At 40.7% G+C, this 19,513-nt stretch overlaps 1 protein-coding gene across 4 annotated transcripts in view; it reads left to right on the top strand.

The window, feature by feature from the left end:
• TBL1XR1 (TBL1X/Y related 1) overlaps window positions 1-19,513 on the top strand; it is a 158,747-nt gene that overhangs the window by 45,495 nt on the left and 93,739 nt on the right. For 3 of the 4 annotated variants that reach the window (XM_072618450.1, XM_072618447.1, XM_072618448.1), the window contains exon 2: window positions 15,696-15,761. The gene's annotated coding sequence lies outside the window, so the exon portion shown is untranslated. Of the gene's footprint in view, window positions 1-15,695; window positions 15,762-19,513 lie in introns of those variants that run through there. The other variant, XM_072618449.1, reaches the window with a different exon arrangement.

The raw sequence follows: 19,513 nt of genomic DNA on the forward strand, positions 1-19,513 counted from the left end.
TCGTCCTTTTGTTCCCTGATAAATCATCTTTGGTTCCTAAATTTCTGATTCTGGTTTGCTTAGGCACTACAGATTTTACCCACAACAAATGGTGGCAGATAGGATGAGGGCCGCAATCCAAACAAGGGCAGGGGCAAGATGGAGCTGCCTTAGTGGTGTCAGCTGCCCACTGGATCTGTTAGCTGTTTTGCATTGTTTGTTGTGCACCTTCTTGGGTCCCTTTGTAATTTGCAAGTACCATTCATTGCAAAGGACCCTATCTTAAATGAACTCTTTTTGTACTCTCAGTGCTAAGCACTGGCATGTTCTCCGGAGATGGCTGTTAAAGGTGAGAGCTATTACCTGGGTTGGTTAGTCAGTCACTTGGTCATCAGCCTGTAGGGGATGAGTCTGCCAGTACTTGGCCAGGCTGATGCTTGCACAGCTAGGACCATGCTCCAAGACTTCCTTTTCAGTTAGAACTTGTAGTCCATTGGCACAGTTTTCAAGAACTCAACAGTCACCATCGTGTCACAGTGAAGCCTTGTAGTTTTAATTCGACAACCTAATAAGTTCAAAGTATTGTGTTAGTTACTTAGGAATATAGAGATAAGCAGAGCCTCCCCATTAATAGCTTACATTCCATGGGGCCATAAGCCATGAAAACTGCCAAGTATAAATATAGTAACTTGAGGAGATAGGGAATGTTCAAGATTTGGGACAGAGGAGAGGCATCCCCTGTGCAAAGGAAATAGAAGACAGAGCTGAGGAGGATCAGCTGCGTCCAGTATGAGGACCAGCTGTGGAAGAAGGGGGAGGCAGGAGAACACCGAGGTGAGGGAACATCAGGTTTGTGCAGTTTGTAACACAAAGTGAGGTGATGTTTAGAAGCTGACCTTGTTAGGGGCCAGCATTGCATTGTCGCTGCTTGTTGGGGCTGAACTAAGGGACAGTCCTAGTCACTCAGTCAGATCCTATTGCCAAGAACGCTAGGACTTTGTGTTCTATTCCTCAGACCCCATCAGCTCCAGATACTTTCGCTTTTTCTAATAGGGATCAGTGTGGAAAATTAAAAGATTGCTTCATATTGCCCACCTTCCTGGGCTATGTACAGTATTAAACTTTTCAGTAGTGCTGTGATGAAGCTGAAAACCAAAGAAGTCTGTAACTTGAGACAGTCATGTGTGCACATAAACACTAGTCTAGATCACCTTAGGTTGTTGAAAAACCTACTAGGTTGCTTCATCTCAGAAATATTCGACATATATTTGCTGAGAATCTGATGGGGGAGTCACAATGTCATGAAAGCAGAGAGAGAGGTTTGTTAACTGTGTCAGAAGCTGCAGAAAAATGAAAAAGAATAAGAATGGAAAAAGGTGATTGGATCTAGTAATTAGTAGATGGTAATTTTTGAGAGAGCAATTTCAGTTGAATAATGAATGGGGTTGGATGGTAGACCCAGGTGAGTGGGGTGAGACTTCCAGAGACTGGTGTTTGTTTAGACCTTGGTTAAAGGGAGCAGAGCACAGAAATGATAGCTGGAGGGGAGGGTGGGGCGGTGGCCGAGAGGTGGGCTGGTTTTAGGCAGCAGAGAAGGAAACGGTGGATGAAGAGATGGAAGATTGGAGAGAAAAGAGTGAGAGACCATTTCCCAATTCCTTAGGTACCCCAGAGTAGATGAAGAGATTTTATACATTATAGCCCTTAAAATTTCTTTGCCACAGTTTTTTTTTTTTGCTCACTTTAGTTGTTGTAGTTGAATATATTTGTGACACAAGTAAAATAATCTTTTTTTAATATCATGTCTATGTTATTTTTCTCCTCCTGTCTGTTACCAAATCAACATCCTTAGTTCCTGTTTTTGTTTTTGTTTTGTAATCAAAATACATCTTTTAGAGTTTGTTTGTGAAGCATATCTCTTTTCTTTATTTTTCAGTTTTGTTTTATTCACAACTCTCTGTGTGGATGTAGCTGGAGTTCCCGTCTGTGGCCTTTCCATTTGTCTTTCAGTTAATTGCATAGTTGCATATTTAGCCAGCTTGGCCTCTGGTAGCCTTCCTTCCCACGTGCCCTATCAGATTTCCTCTTCCTGTGTAAGAATTCTAAAACAGTCCCTGATGAGGTTTTAACCTTTGGGAATAAATCCAGAATTGTGTTCAAGATTCATAGACTTATCGAGAGGTTGGGAAAATTTGAGGTTGAACTTCATAGGACTGGTAGCTGTGTGAGGTTACACAAGTGAAATCCTTCCCCATTGTATTTGGAATAGTTAATATACAAAATTTAATTTTGCACTGTCATTTTGTTCTATAAGTTACTATTTCTTGGTGAAGTAGAACTAGAGCTCACTGAGGGAATTCTGCCAGCTCACTTCTAGTCCTCACCTTGTCAGCTCTCTGAATCACCTCTGACACGTTACGTTTCCTTGTGCCTTTCACCTGCTATAAAAAGATCTCTATGATTTCTAGTCTTTTCAAGCTCTACGACTCTGTTTTTTTTTTTTTTAAGTGGTCAGGAATTGGAAATGTTTTTGTTATATAGATACATAATGTTAATATTAATTTTTTTGCCCTATTGGTAGAGTTCCTGTTAAATGGAAGGATGGTTCATAGCTCTCCTTGCAGAGGAAAATAAAGAAGCTAGTAGTGATGGTGGTTTTATTTTGCAACAACAAAAAAATAACATTTTAATGAAATATTTGGTCATTTTTATTTTTTATAATGCTTGTGACTTTTATTCCCTTTCCTCCTCAAATAAAAAAAAATTAGGACAGGACAATAATTGTAACTTATGTGCCAACATTTGTTACAGAATGAAGTGGTAGAGAAATTATATGGAGAATTGAACCGTACCCTCCAAAGTAAATCAACTTATTTGATACTTCATGACTTGGATGCATCCCCTTCCTGAATATCCTTGCCTTTTTCCTCTTAGTTTTTGTAATTCTGTTTTTTTTCCTTTTGGTACCTATCTGATATCCTCTTGGAATCCTTTTTGGTGTTACCAATTTCATGCCCCCTTAACTGTGGACCTCTCCCAAGGCTCTGAGCTGGTACCTCATTCAGCTCTTTTCAGGTCACCTCTTTAGCTCCCATGAGTTTTAAAGATTCCTTAAGATGACTTTGAGATATCTGTATTTGTACTTGCTCTCTCTTGAGCTTCAGTTTTGTGTTGATGATTGATTGCCTTTTGGACATTTTGAAGTCAAACGCACCATGTTCAATAGACTTCTCATTTTATCTCCTCCCTCTCTTTTTTAATTTTCCTCTCTTTGTAACTTAGCTATTTTTATTGTGGGTGCCACCATCCATCTTGCCATCCAGATTTGCAACCCCAGAGTTGTCATCCTTATATTCTCTCATCCCTTGGATCCAGTCAGGGAGCCAAGTTTTATTGAGTCTGCTTCCACAGCACCTTTCACATACATCTTATCTCCACTCACGTGGCCACAACCACAATTTTAATTCAGGCCCTTATCACCTCAGGACTGGGCATTTAAAATAGCCTCCACAATCTCTTTGCCACACAGCTGCCAGAGTAATTGGAAAACTGGCAGGAAAGAATGTGATATGATCTGCTTATTGGAGGGAATACCCACTCTGATATCACAGACTTGGAGTCAAGAGACCTTGGGTTCAAATACACGTTTTGCTACTTACTGAGTGACTTGAGTTGACTAACATAATCTCTCTGGACCTCTCTCTGAATGAGACAGTTGGATTTCTATATAAAATGTAGGTGCTTTTTCAGGTCTCTTGTAGCTCTAGATTCTATGAATTTTTAAATAGCCTTTCCTTTTTTTCTGCATAGCAGAGAAGGTTGGAGGCACCTTCTAGACATGAATAATAGAATATTTTAGTTTCAAAATGATAATCCTAAAGGCAGATAATCAAGCTTCTGCTATAACTGAAAGGAATTAAAAATTAACTAGAATAAATGAAGTAGAATTTCCACTAATTGATTCCTTTTAATGTAATTGATGAAGTATATATTAAAATGGGTGATTAATGATGATAGGTATCACAGTTTGATCTTAATTGTATAGTGGAATCTTTAATGGATTCCATTTTCAAGTTGTTTAATGTAAATGTTGTAGACCCTTAATATCATGCTTCCAAACACTTCAGTTATCACCAATTAAATTTTCTATGCTTAATAAAAAAAATTAGAGTGCTATAGTGACATTGTTTTGAAAAGAAAAAGCAAGATTATTTGTTTAGTAGACTAAATGATTGGAATTAGGTTGAGAAAAATTAATTTGGAATAAATTCCCACATTTTTCTCCACATTAACAATAGATGTTTTCTCTTTCCTGAGCCATTTTGAAAACTATTAAATCAATAGGTGATACGTTGCTTAAAGGTTTACAAGACACTTAACAAATGCTCTTTGTTAACAGATGCTCGCAGCAAACATGTGAGGTTGGTGGTCTACATATTGTCTGTATTTTACAGATGAGGAAATTGACACTCACATTAAAGCCACTTAATACTCAACTCAGCTCTGGCACCAAAACTCATGCCCGCTTCCCACTATACACCAGCTGCCTTCCAAACTTGGTTTAAAAATGCTGAAAATCAAGGAATTCTAGCCCATCTTGCAAATAATTTTATCCCTAGTAATATTTATGATTTGTAAAGGAGACAGCAGAGTCCTTTACCATTTTACTGTGAGAAAAACTTGAATAGTTGAGTAGTCATGTATTTTTGAATGTGGAAATAGACTTGTCCTGTATCTTTCTGTCATAGGTCTGGGCATGTTTACTGTGACCAATCTTTTCCATACTGTTTCCACATGAAGTCTATTTCTCTAGCGCTGTACGTTTTGAGTGTGTATGGTTATGCCCCTGCTCTCAGGCTGTGTTTTTAAATCAGTGTTTCTTTTATGCTAGAGGGAATCCATCTCTCTTTGTAAGATACTTCTCCGTGTTCTGCAGCTAGATCACGTCATTTGTTGTTGCCCCTTTAGGATTTCTAATGCCTTTTTTTCCAGTAGAGCTTTTGTTGAGCATTTACTGTGTCAGGCATTGTGCCAAGTGCTGGGGAGACAAATAAAAGCAAATAAGACAGTCCTTGCCCTCAAGGACTTTACATTTGGATGGGGAGAGGAAGGTAGGCCATGGAGATGTCTGAGGGGCTAGGATTTGGTGTGAAGGTATGGATCTGGGCAAGATAAGGGGAAAACCCAACCGTGAATGGCCAAGGGTGGATCCGGAGTGAAGTTCAGGTTTCCGGAGAATAGGCAGCAGGATGCTGCCCCAGTGTCCAGCTGCTGGGGTTTCTTTGTGTGTTAGTGGAATGCAGTAAGCATTATTGGTAAATAACTTGAGTTGCCCTGGCTCATTGTGGTTGGTTCTCATTATAGATTAAGAGGGGTTTGCAGTGAGGCTGTCAAAATGGCAAAAAGCTAGATGCCTGTGACAGTGTAGGCCAGACAACCACGTATGATTTAATTTGGTTTGGAGCTAGTTTTTACCACGAGAAGTATATTGCTTGCTATCCTCCTGAGGGAATTTCAGGCTTTTTCAGTTTGTTTCCCACTTCAGGTTCATTATATCACTGGGTAGAAGGGTTTGTTTAACTATTTTAGCTCCTTATTTTTGATTTTAAAAAAATCTTTGCCTGCTTTTGTGTAGGCATTGACATGTTCAGTTAGAAAAGTGTGGAAATGGAAGAAAATCTGAATGAGCAGACAATTATTGATGCTAATGAGCTTGGCTTTTACTGGCACAAATATAAATTTTGCTGGTCCCCTTTGCAGGTTCAACTACAAATCAAATCTGTGGTCCAGGGTTTTAGGTATCTGGTAATATAAAAATGAAACTTCCTTGATATGCACAGTTTTGCTTCACTTTGAAGAATGATTGGGAAAGCTACCTACGTTTGTTGAACAGATGTTAATAGGCTAAATGTCAGTCTTGATTTCATAGATGTTTGTGAATGAGAAAGCATTTATTAAGTGCTTAAGTATGCAAGCTCTGCTATGCTTTGGCCATATAGAGAAAAGAGGGATGATCCCTGCTTTCAAGGAGCTCACATTTCTTTAGAGAGCTACAGCATAGACAGGTATTTGCAGCTACAACCAGATAACAGGGCCCAATATCTTATTCTCTGGGGAGCTGAGGAGAGGTAGTGATTGCTATATAATATGGGTCAACTGAGGATTTTTATAAGGTCATGGACATCTAGGTTATTTTATTTTATTAGTATTTTTTTTTCTTATCTCCTCACAGTGTTATGTATACAGTCTGGGAAGAATTTGCATGGGAAAGCATTTCTCTGTTGGGAAATACTATACCACTTGCAGTATTACTATGGATTAAACAATTTATTTTGAATATGGTATTCCAGTAGGGGCAGGTATTAATGAAGCTGTTAAGTCTGTTTACATTAAAAACAGGATGAATCGCAACTCTTGTTTCTGGAGGTGATGGAAGAGAATTGAGAAGATCTCTTGTTTTTTTTACTTGTGTAGCAGTTGATTACTGTGTCTCTGTAGTGTGTTGGCAAACCTTGCTAAGGACTTTCTTTGGCTTGATTTGTGAATCTTACTCGAGCTTGAGAGCTGTTCTCTTGCTTGAATGAATACTTTACATGGGAAGAATAATCTTTTTTTTTTTTTTTTTTTATTATTAAATTTATTTATTTAACTTTTAACATTCATTTTCACAAAATTTTGGGTTACAAATTTTCTCCCCTTTTATCCCCTCCCCCCCCAAACACCAAGCATTCTAATTGCCCCTATGACCAATCTGCTCTCTCTTCTGTCATCCCTCTCTGCCCTTGTCTCCATCTTCTCTTTTGTCCTGTAGGGGCAGATAGCTTTCTATACCCCTTTACCTGTTTTTCTTATTTCCTAGTGGCAAGAACATTACTCGACAGTTGATCCTAACACTTTGAGTTCCAACTTCTCTTCCTCCCTCCCTCCCCACCCCTTCCCTTTGGAAGGCAAGCAATTCAATATAGGCCATATCTGTGTAGTTTTGCAAATGACTTCCATAATAGTTGTGTTGTATAGGACTAACTATATTTCCCTCCATCCTATCCTGTCCCCCATTACTTCTATTCTCTTTTGATCCTATCCCTCCCCATGAGTGTCGACCTCGAATTGCACTCTCCTCCTCATGCCCTGCCTTCTATCATCCCCCCCACCCTGCTTGTCCCCTTATCCCCCACTTTCCTGTATTGTGAGATAGGTTTTCCTACCAAAATGAGTGTGCACTTTATTCTTTTCTTTAGTGGAATGTGATGAGAGTAGACTTCATGTTTTTCTCTCACCTCCCCTCTTTATCCCTCCACTAATGAGTCTTTTGATTGCCTCTTTTATGAGAGATAATTTGCCCCATTCAATTTCTCCCTTTCTCTTCCCAATATATTTCTCTCTCACTGCTTGATTTCATTTTGTTTTAAAGATATGATCCCAACCTATTCAATTCACTCTGTGCACTCTGTCTCTATGTATGTGAGCGTGTGTGCATGTGTAATCCCACCCAGTACCCAGATACTGAAATGTTTCAAGAGTTACAAATATTGTCTTTCTATGTAGGAATGTAAACAGTTCAGCTTTAGTAAGTCCCTTATGACTTCACTTTGCTGATCACCTTTTCATGGTTCTCTTCATTCTTGTGTTTGAAAGTCAAATTTTCTTTTCAGCTCTGGTCTTTTCATCAAGAATACTTGAAAATCCTCTATTTCATTGAAAGACCATTTTTTCCCCTGAAGTATTATAGTCAGTTTTGCTGGGTAGGTGATTCTTGGTTTTAATCCTAGTTCCTTTGACTTCTGGAATATACTGTTCCATGCCCTTCGATCCCTTAATGTAGAGGCTGCTAGATCTTGTGTTATCCTGATTGTATTTCCACAATACTTGAATTGTTTCTTTCTAGCTGCCTGCAGTATTTTCTCCTTGACCTGGGAACTCTGGAATTTGGCCACAATGTTCCTAGGAGTTTCTCTTTTTGGATCTCTTTCAGGCGGTGTTCTGTGGATTCCTTGAATATTTATTTTGCCCTCTGGTTCTAGAATCTCAGGGCAGTTTTCCTTGATAATTTCATGAAGGATGATGTCTAGGCTCTTCTTTTGATCATGGCTTTCAGGTAGTCCCATAATTTTTAAATTGTCTCTCCTGGATCTATTTTCCAGGTCTGTTGTTTTTCCAATGAGATATTTCACATTATCTTCCATTTTTCCATTCTTCTCTCTTTGTTCTGTGATTTCTTGGTTTTGCATAAAGTCATTAGCCTCCATCTGTGCCATTCTAATTTTGAAAGAACTATTTTCTTCAGTGAGCTTTTGAATCTCCTTTTCCATTTGGCTAATTCTGCTTTTGAAAGCATTCTTCTCCTCATTGGCTTTTTGAACCTCTTTTGCCAATTGAGTTAGGCTAGTTTTCAAGGTGTTAATTTCTTCAACATTTTTTTGGGTCTCCCTTAGGAGGGAGCTGATCTGCTGTTCATGCTTTGACTTCATGTCTCTCATTTCTCTTCCCAGCTTTTCCTCCACCTCTCTAACTTGATTTTCAAAATTCTTTTTGAGCTCTTCCATGGCCTGAGCCCATTGGGTGGGCTGGGACACAGAAGCCTTGATTTCTGTGTCTTTGCCTGATGGTAAGCATTGTTCTTCCTCATCAGAAAGGAAGGGAGGAAATGCCTGTTCGCCAAGAAAGTAACCTTCTATAGTCTTATTTCTTTTCCCTTTTCTGGGCATTTTCCCAGCCAGTGACTTGACCTCTGAATATTTTCCTCACACCCACCTCACCTCCTGATCCTCCCAGCCAGCGTTTGGGGACTGAGATTCAAATGCTGCTTCCAGCCTCAGGGCTTTTGGCGGGGGCAGGGCTGCTATTCAGTATGAGATTATGATCTGGTGCTGAGATCGGGGCAGGGCCACCTCTCAGGCTCAGTTCCCTCAGGGGGTTTATGCGCAGACCTTCCGCAATGGATTCAAGCTCCCGCCCGCTTGGGGAGCCCCTGTCTGCAGCCGCCTCTCAGCTTCTACCTCCCGGGGGGGGGCCTGAATTATGGGGGCACCCCACTCCCCTCTCGACCCGCCAAAGAGACTCTCTCACCCACCCCTGTCACCTGTGGGTGGAGGGACTTGTGCGGCCGCTGGAGATCCAGTCCCTGAAGCCTGCTCGGATCTGTTTCTCTCGGTGCCACAGCCGTGGCCGCAGCAGGTCTGGGCTGGGCTTTGTGTCTGCAGCGCGACGGACCTTTTGCGAGAGGTTTGCAGATCCCTCTGTGGGTGGAGGGACCCGCGTGGCCGCTGGAGATCCTGTCTGTGAAGCCTGCTCGGATCTTTTCCTCTCGGTGCCGCGGCCGCGGCAGGGCTGCACTCAGCTCCCAGTCCCGGCGCCCAGTCCGCAGTGCGAAGGACCCCCCGCGAGAGGTTTGCAGGTCTCTCTGGAACAGAAATCTCCCTCGCTCCAATGTTCTGTGGCCTCTGGGTGCGGAATTCGCCGTGAGTTACTTCCCTGTAGCCATTCTATGGGTTGTGGGTTCAGAGCTATGTGTATGTGCGTCTTTCTACTCCGCCATCTTGGCTCCGCCCCCGGGAAGAATAATCTTACCTGATTGAAATCTGTTAGAGAATGGACCTGCCATCCTTTCCACTAGTGGCCTCAACTCTTGATCAGCAGCAGCCTTGGGAACAGTAGAGCTCTCAGACTCTCGACCCTGCTTCCAGTCCAGACCACTGCAGCAAACCATCCTAAATAACAGTTGACCATGTATCACTTGATAGAGAAGGAAAACCAGTTTAACTGAAGCAGCAAACCACCCTAAAGAAGAGATGGGGTGGCATATGATAGTTAAATCCAGTCACTACTACCACCTTCCCTCCTACCTCCCTTTAGATCGCAATGGAGACAGGCAAGGATCCTGAAATCAAGAACTCTGGAAACAGCAAGACCTTCAGCTCCTGCAGCCAGTCATTTGGGAAGCAATTCTTGTGGAAATATGCTTCTGCCAGTCCTGAACCCTCACCTCCAAAGCAGCAACAGCTGCTGAAGACCTGGAAAAGGAAGCTTTTGCCACCAGAGTCCTTGGTACTGTCAAATGGTTAAATATCTGAATTGCAAATAATTTTTATTGGTGAAAACCACAGGGAAGAAGCCACACTGCCTGCTGCTTTACTGCCTTCTGCTTTGCTGCTGTGAGCCAAAGACTCCAACTCACATTCCTAGATGACATGGCTGGTCCTCTCCCCCCTCCCCCCTCCCCCATTTGTGTCCCTGGAGCTTAGCACAGAGTAAATGCTTACATACATGTTTTCATTCTTTGTTTCTTTTCTAAACACTTCTGCAAAGTGCTGAGAATGTGGACAAGTTCTCATTTCAGCAAACATCAAGTTTTCAAATTTTTGCTAAAAAAAAAAAAGATGTGCACAAGTTCAACACAGTTGGATGGAGAAGTTTTTAAGAGCTTAAAATGTGTCAAGCATTGCGTGAAGTACCAACCGCCAAAGATAAGACACATGCCTGCCAACACCTCACAAGTGATTAGGGAAAAGCCAATCACTTAGAGAAGTAAGACATAAAGTAGAATATGGTGAGAGATTCAAAAAAGGCATTGTAAGAGTTCTGAGAAAGAGGAGGGGAGCCATCAAGGAGAGATGGCTGTGTCCGAGGAAATTGCTTATGAGCGGGATGTGGAAGGAATGGACAGGGGCTCAGTGATAGGAAGAGTTAATGGAACTGACTTGTTTAGGCCAAGGGAGAATTTAGTGGTCACTTTGTTGAAAGAAACTTGAAGTTAATTTTATTTAGGTCTTAATGACCCTTATTTTCCCAACCTAAAGGTTTTTGTTATCCCCTCTCCCTATTTCAAATCAGATGTGCTCAAGCATTTGTTTGAGTAATTAAAACAAAATAAAGATGGAACTCTTTTAGAACAGCCGGGACTGTTAGAAATTTTTACCGATGATTTCACAAAGTGGTTGTTCAAGTGTCCTTAAAAGCCTTTTAAAAAAAAAAAAATTCTGTTGAGAATTTTCATGAACCTAATGGATGTCTGGCAAAAATGTTTGCAACATACTTATGTCACTAAATGAGCACAGACATTTTCAGAATAAAATAAAACATTATTATATTATAAAATGCTTTGTCCCCATAGGGATTTATTTGCTCACAATATGGTTCAAATTTCCCCTTTTGTACTTGTGTACAGGCAGGCTTCACTTTCCTTATGTGAGTAACTGTTTCCTTGAAAGCATGAGTTTAGGTGGAATAATAACACTAGCCAGAGTTGCTTTATAGGAATAGTGTTATAAATGGGATAGGTTTTGGGATGGCCAAAATAATGGGAGCTAGGGAGTGGGAGAACATTTCCAACATCCTCTTCCTTCCCTTTTCTCTTGTTTCTTTCTCCTCTTTCCCTCTGCCCCTTTCTTCCTCTTTTCTCTGATGGGCAGAATTCACTCTGTTGATCCGTTAGAGGTCACAGGGGCTTCTTGAGCATCATAAAAGGCAGCCAACATTCAAAGAAAGTACAGTGGACTTTTCCCCATCCAGGCTTAGGCTACAGCACCAGGTGGACACTCAGAATTATATTCTGTCACTCAGAGTTGTCACAGTGAGACAGAATCTACTTTATGAATATGAATCATCAAAAAAATATGAGCTATCCATTTTTCTCCCACTAGCATGTGTTGCCTGCTTTGTTAAACAGTGTTCTTGCAATAGATATGTCAGAAGCTTGAGGTAATGCCAACACTGTTGTCTTAGAGGAATGTTACTTGCAGCTGGCCTATGGGCAGGTCCCTTTCAGTAGTGCAGTTTACTGTGAATCATTTTATCTTCACTAATAAACACTCTGAGAACTGTATAGACCTGGGCTTGGAGGGACTGGGACATTTCTGGTTCCTAGTGGCTGAAGAGAAAGCAATGGGCTTGGCTCACTATCAGCCTGTGGAGGAAGTTTCCCTCCTCTTTCTTGATTTTCCTTGCCCATTCACCTGACGTTGGTAGAATTGCTCCCTGGCTGCTGCTGTATGTGGCGGAGGGGCGAGCACAAGTCCTTGTTAGCATGAGTGGGATGACATTGATGGCTGATGGTATTCCTTCCAACTCTGAAGTCTTGGGGTTCTTCATTAGCAGCACACATTTACATATGTGCTTGATTGAATCAAGTAGTCAAAGGAACAAGCATCTATTAAGCACCTACTGTGTGTCAGGCACTGTGCTAAGTGCTGTGTTTACAACAAAAGGCTGAAAGGACAGTCCCTGCTTTCAAGAAGCTGCTCTCACCATCTAATGGAGGAGAGAGTGTGCAAACAGCTGTGTACACACAAGATACATACGAGATAAGTTGGAGATAACCCCACAAGGAAGGCCCTTCTATTACTAAGGGAGATCAGGAAAGGCTTTCTTGCAGAAGTTGCAGTTTTTAGTTGGAACCTGAAAGAAGCCAGAGAAATCAGGAAGCTTTGATCCATAACTCTTTTCCTTGCCTTTCTCCTCCCTGTTCTGGGTAGAGTAGAGAATTTTTCCTTAAGAGGATGACAATTCCTGGGCAAGCTTTTTTTGGGGGTCCCTGAAGTGTCCTTCCTTCCTTTGCTGGTTTCACTTCTGATATGAAAAGACTGAGCCTCAGAAGTGGAGGAACTTGAAGGCCTGTTGGGGTCCAGGTTTTCTGATACCAGATCCACTGTATGCCACCAGGCTGACTCCCTTCTGGCCAAACCTCTTTGAAAAGACCATTTATTAATTGATAGACTTTGTCATGTGAATATAGAGGCGCCTGCTGTCTGCTTTTTCTGTTACTGTCTTAGTGCTAGTCTTCTCTTGAGTTTCACATTTTCATTCTAATCTTCTCAAGGGCTTGGCCTCCCAGTTAACCTGGACTTGTTACTCTACCCCATCCCACAACCCATGATGTGGTGGGGTGGTGGCTGCATCTTAGGCCACCCCTGGTCTAAGGGCTGGCTTGACTGTATTCCCAGAGTGGTAAAATATGTGGTGTTCATACCAGGCCTGCCTCTGTTAACCTCCCATGATGTAGGGCTAGATCTTACATCCCTAGCCTTGGTTTTTCTCTCAGGAGAGGATCTAATTGCTTCTGTCCAGAGAGCCTGCTGCTTGGGCTTTCCTCCTCTACTGATTCCAACTGGACCTCCCCCTGGGAAAGGCCCAACTCTGCCTTGCCTTGTTTCTCCTGGAGCTCAGGTAGTTGGAAGGGCTGAAGGCTGCCTCTCCCAGCGATCACCTCTTTTGCAGGGACCCATTGTTGTAGCATCCTTGCTCAGCAGCAGCAAACTTTAAACTGAGTACTTGAAACTAAAGGCTTGTTAAAAAAATCCTTGACAGAGATTCCTTTTGTGGTGTGAGGACCAGAGATTCTTATATGTGGTGCATAGATTTAAATATTCATGCTTTGTGTTTACTTAATACATTGTGTGTTTGTACTCTAGGCTTTGCCCTAATTTATGTAGGACTGTATAAATGAGCTGTCTATGAAGAGGAAGCTGAGGGGGGAAGCCAGAACACTGCTTTGCTCATTTCTGGTGTCAGTGCAGTTGTGATTAAATTTATATGCGCATAATAGAGCACTCCTGATTGGTTTTCTTATTTATCTAAGTGTCCTAGAGCTAAAGGCTTTGAATAGTATGATTTGGCGTTTGCAAATCCATCAGGCCCAATTTAGACTCCTTTATCTCTGGATCTTCATTTTTTCCCCCATAGATTGAGAACCTGGCTAGCCTAGATTATTTACAAATTCATAGGTCCAAGCTTCAGGGCCTCAAAAACCCTGCCGGTGCAGGTGATACGGATTAACTATACAGTGGTACAGCCTAACATTTAGATTTCAGGGGCCTCTTCAATCTCCCTGAAAGACCAGCTCAGAAACAGCTTACGTATGTCAGGGGTCCATAGGAGCTCTGGGAATGTTTGGTTTCCAAATAATTAATGGGAACCCCTTCTTTAAAAGCTCCAGTTTGGAACAAGGTTTGAAATCAGTCCTTCCAGAAATAACTGTTGATTATAATTTTACCTTTTAAAAAAATCATGCCTCAGTTTGAGCAAGTATCTAATATGCATGTATTTGCAGGGACTTCATGGAAGCCAGTAGTCCTCTAGTCAGCATTTCTTTTCATACCTACTCTGGTTACTGTTGGTTCTGCTTTCTGTCACCCCACTGCTCTTTTCCCTTCTTTCTTGTACTTTTCAGCTTTGGTTTCAGTGCCACCCGGCTTTCACAGTCACCACCAACCAGTCAGAACTTCCTTTCTGGGACATGTGCTCATGTTTGGTTCCATGGCTTTTCCTCTTGTTTCTGAGTCCAAGCTTGGAGAAGATTGGAGTACTGTAGAGAGCCATGCTTAGGAGGCCCTACACTATTGAGCATTTGTTTGCATGACTTGAATAAAGTCATAGAACACACTTATTGAATATTCAGATGGCACAAAGCTGGTATGGAGGCCTGGAAAACTGACTTGGGACTGACAAAGATCTTGAAGATCTAAAGAATTGACTGGATGATAGGAATTTGAAATTTTTGGTAATAGACCTAAAGTCTTGTACTTTTTTTTTAATATACTTCCCAAGTACCAGTTGGTAATGTGTTGCTAGATAGAAGTTTGCCTGAGGGGAAAAAAGATCTGAGGGTTTCAGATAAGTCAAAAGTACAATATGGTAACCCCTCATTAGGAATATTATGTTTGGTTCAGGCTGCCATATATAATGAAGGACATTGTTAAGCTGGAGAAAGTGGAAAGGGAAGGGAGTGAAACAAGCATTTATTGAGTGCTAAGCACTACAAATGTTGTCTTAAAGGGAGAGGATTCAGGTGGTGAATGGCCTCAGGGCTGAGCTATGTGGGGATCCATTGAAGGAGCTGAGGTGCTTTAATCTGGAGAAGAAGACTTGAGGGGAACAGCATCGCTGTCTTCAAGTATTTGAAAGGCTCAAATGGAGAAGGGTTATCCTTGTTCTTTTTGCCGTCATGGATGGAAGAGTAGCAGGGGGTAGGAGTTGAAGATTATTTTCGGGATTGATCTAAGGCAGTGACGTCAAACTCAATCAGAGATGAAGCCCTGTTGGCAGCGTATTGATTTGTGGGTGTTCATTCCTTTTGTTTGTGTCTGACTCTTCATGACCCCATTTGGGGTTATCATGGCAAAGATACTAGAGTGGTTTGCCTTCTCTAGCTCATTTTACAAATGAGGAAACTGAGGCAAACAGGGTTAAGTGACTTGCCCAAGTTCACATGGCTTGTAAATGAAGTCATATCTTCCTGACTCCAGGCCCAGCTCCATCCACTGTGCCACCCAGCTGTCCCACTGGCATATTGACTTAGAAAATCGCAAATTGGTATATTTTTATTTTTATTTTTGCTAAGCAGTTCCCAATTACATTTTAATCTGCTTAGGGCTCCAAGGCAGTTTTGCAGGCTACTGAGTTTGACACCTCTATGAAACAACCTTTTAACAATTAGAGTTATCCAAATATGGAATGAGCTACCTTGGGAAGTATTGGGTTTCTCCGAGATCCCTTATTCCCCAACTCTTTCCTCTGCTGAGGAGGGCATTCTTTTTCAGAAAGGATTGGCTGTAGTCCATCTAGGCCTCTGAGATTTAGCTTTAGCTTTAGCTGTGAGATTCTTTTATTTTTTTAAATATCTGACTGCCAGACAAATGGGATGTTTTATCTGCTTGTTCATGTATTTCTTACATTTCCTTTTGTTAAGCCACACTCAACACCTTATTTTCTTTTTCCTTTAGTATCACCTCCATGTGATTGGAAGAACCAAATAAGTGGAGCTTCCCCACATCAATGTACTGCCAATGGTAAGAGAATATCTTTTTAGTTGGAATCAGAGTATGATGCTTTATACTTCAAGTTACTTACATATTTAAGTAAGGAAACGTAACAAAGCAGAAACCAACTTTATAGATTTTAAATATTTACCAGATTTTTTAAGTGGAACTTTTCAAACTTCTTCATTCTAATTTGAAGAGCATGAAAAAACTGGTATTTAATGGTGATCATATCTGTGTTGGGTTTATCACTTTGAGTATACAAATGGAATTTTCTGGTCAGATTTGAAAAAATTGTGTTGATTTATGGTAGTTCCTGTGTCATTTTATTTCTTTGTATCCAAATTTCCTTTAAACTACTTTTTACCTATTGTGTATATCTGAAAACATTAAAGATCATCTCTTGTCACACACTACACTGATTGCCTTTTGTGTAGTATATGAGGGAGTGAAATGTAAGAGGCTGTGACTGATCAGTTGCCATTTTAGTAGGAAAGCCCTTTTCTTTTCCCTCCCATCTCCATCTCATTGGTAGATTTAGTGAATGACTGCAAGGCTAAGTTTTGAGTAATTTAAAAAGGGAAGCCTTTCCTTTTATTTAGATCAACTCAGCAAGCAGGAATGAAGCTTTTTTTAAGTACACAGGGCACAGTCTCTGCCATGCACAAGATGATCTTTTATGGGGGAATAAAGCTTTATCAAATGTTTGACTGAAAAGAAGAACTGCCCACGTTGGATGTAACTGAAGAAAGTGGCAGAGGAGAGTAGAATGGACCAAGATGTCTTGTACAGTTTGTTCACCTGTCTCCTGAGGTGACCTAATCAGGTGAAACTGCTTGATCTCCGGGAAAAATGAAATGAGGGGGTGGAGCTTTTGTCTTGATCAGTCTGTTTTCTTTATGTCACAATTCATTACGGATCTAAAGTTGAATTCTTATTTATTGCTTGTCATCAGACTTGTACCATTCTAATAATCCCAGCCAACACCCAGTGGCAATTGTCTCTTGTTTTGTGCTTGCCACCAGGCAGCAGAATGGTAAACTTTACTACATTGAGCAAACTGATCATATTACTATAAAAAGTATTTTTGATGGTAGGTAGCATTTTTGCAGTGCTTTTAAAAATCTGCTGCATGCGTACACACCACTAATAAATTCCTGCTGTTCGCTTTAGCAGAGTCTATCAAGTGAACAAGGCTGCAGGTTTGAATTTGGTACTTGATGGCTTATCTGTCACAGAGAACCAACCTAGCTAAATTTAGGGAGGACTTTGTGCTGTTTGTTGTAGATACTTTTGGGACTTGTCATTATCTTAAATTACACATTATTTTTTCTACTATGAAATACAGTTTACTGGGAAAATGAATGACAGCTAAATAATTTATGAGAAGTACAGTGTATTAGCTGAAATTTCTGGAAGGTTCCATGTTAACATATGTAAACATTAAATCCCACACTTCTTAAATTAGTGAGCTACTTTTCCAGGAAGCAAAGCAGCATATGATGGCAATTGATGAGAATTTATATACAGGGAAACTGAGGCTCCAAGAAATTACTTGTCTTAACGATAGTCACAAACTTAGTAAATGAGTATTTGTTCTGGGCATTCAACCCAGGATTTGGAATCGTCTGGTAAACTGCATCATTACTCTATTAAATTCCATTTATCTCTATTTTCAGTGACCTGTCGAGTGAGATCCCTCTTTTTTTATTGTCAGTTATGTTAATTACTTTAGACAGTAAGAGAAACTAACTTAATACACATGGATGAAAGCAGAGAGATTTTTAAGCGTGTGGGAGATGCACCAAAATGACATTTTGGCAAATTGAAAAAGTGGTTTGATATCTAACAAAAGATTAGTGTCAAATTCCTCATTAAAAATGTATGGGCAAACTGACAGGCTACATAGGAAAGCTGTTCTCAAGTGTTCTCAAGGGCTGGAATTTATTTGGTTTCTCTAATCTAGAGGAGATTGGATAAATAGATGTAGTTAAGGTAGTTTACTCAGAAAAACTAGTGGAACTTTTGAGCAGGCTATTCTGTCAGGAAGCCAGTTGTCCTTTGTGAGGAGTTAAGGCAAACTCTTTGAGGGTAATTTTGGATTTCATTTTGGAGGCTCTGTAATGTTCCAGGATTTAATGTCATTCAGTACAACAGCGTCTGGAGACTTCCCATTCGACTGTGTGCTGGATGGTCTTCATGATGGTGGTGAACACTTTTTGCCAACGTAACTGCCAGTTTTATACCTCACTTCACAAAGTCCTGTTATGTCTCAAGGAATCTTATCTGCATAGAAGACATGTGGTTGGAGGATACAGTGTTTTGTTCTTCCGTATACTTTTTTTTTTCAGTCAACAAACAAGCCCAGTGAGATCTTATTTTTTCTATACTTTCCTTACATTGTGAAGCTGTAAGAACGTAATCTTTGTGGACTATTATTTAGGAAAACCTGCTTCTTTCCTTCTTATTATCTCTGAGATGGCCTGCTTGTTGAGTGTATCAAAGATAGAATTCTCAAACAGGTTTGGCTTAGGTTAACTTCTGCAGGGTCCCTTCCAACTCAGATTCTTTGATTCTCAGTTTATTTAACTTTGTAATAACTGACCAGAATGAAAACTTGAACTAAGGTGGTAGCCAAGTGAGTGGAGAAGGGTGTGAGGAATTTTGTGGAGGATAGAATTGATAAAATTGGGCAATTTTTCATAAGTGTTGGATAAAGTAGAGGATAATTTGAGGTTACAAACCTATGACTAGAGTGTGGTGAATGGAGAAAGGGAAAGAAGTTGATTTTGAGGGGGAAGATAATGTTCACTTGTAGGCATGTTGCTTTTGAGATGCCTATGGGACATGGAGTGCACCTCCCAGGAGAGGGGGAAGAGAGTCCTAGGGGAGGAGCTGTGCAGGGGCCTGGGAGGATTGACTGAAGGGAGTGTGGCCCAGTAACCTGGGAAGATTGAGGTCCATAAGAGAAAACCAGAAGTCACTGTCAGAGAGCGACTCTCTCTTCTTCCTAACAACCAATGCTCCTTTCTGGTCCTGCCCTCTCAGACCAAATGTAATTCTTGTTACAGGACTCTCTTTCATGTCCTGAAACCCATTGTTGTCTTCCTTAAATCTTTTCTGTGGTAATATGACCCTTAAGCCTGGACCTTAGGCCATCTTTATCATCCTTGTTTATCAGTGCACGTTCCATAATAATACTCTCTTGAATAGATCATGAAATCTAGAGCTGGAAGAGACCTGAGAATTCATCTTGTTGAGCCCCATTACTTTATTCTCCCCCTCCATCTGAAATTTCTCCACATTTTACAAATGAGAAAAGTGAAGCCCAGGTGGAGCCAACTACTTGCTCAGAAACATACAGATTAAGCTAGGATTCAGACAATGCAATAGGTTTTACTAATTCTTGAAAATGTGAGAGTATTCAAACTCCTAAAGTTTAAGACCCCTCTTTTTGAGGGGAGAGTGAAATTCCATTTTTTTTAAAGTGATAAAATAGAATGTAGGTTAGATCCAATTTCTGAAGTCATGTAGATAAGGGGAAATCAGTAAGCACAAGATTACCAGGACCTCAGTTGTACTTATTTGCCACCTTACTCAGAACATGTGATACTTTAATAGCATAAACCTCATTTCTTTGTCTTAAGACAGATTGGAAAAGATGGCAATGTCACTTGGCCGTTACCTACAAACAGAAAATTTTCACAAATGAATTCATGAGGGAGAAAGGCTATCAAAAGGTAATAGCCTGAATTAAAACCTAATTTAAAGAAAGTTGAGTG

Source organism: Notamacropus eugenii, chromosome 6 (genome assembly GCF_028372415.1).
Source record: "Notamacropus eugenii isolate mMacEug1 chromosome 6, mMacEug1.pri_v2, whole genome shotgun sequence".
NCBI classification, from domain to species: domain Eukaryota; kingdom Metazoa; phylum Chordata; class Mammalia; order Diprotodontia; family Macropodidae; genus Notamacropus; species Notamacropus eugenii.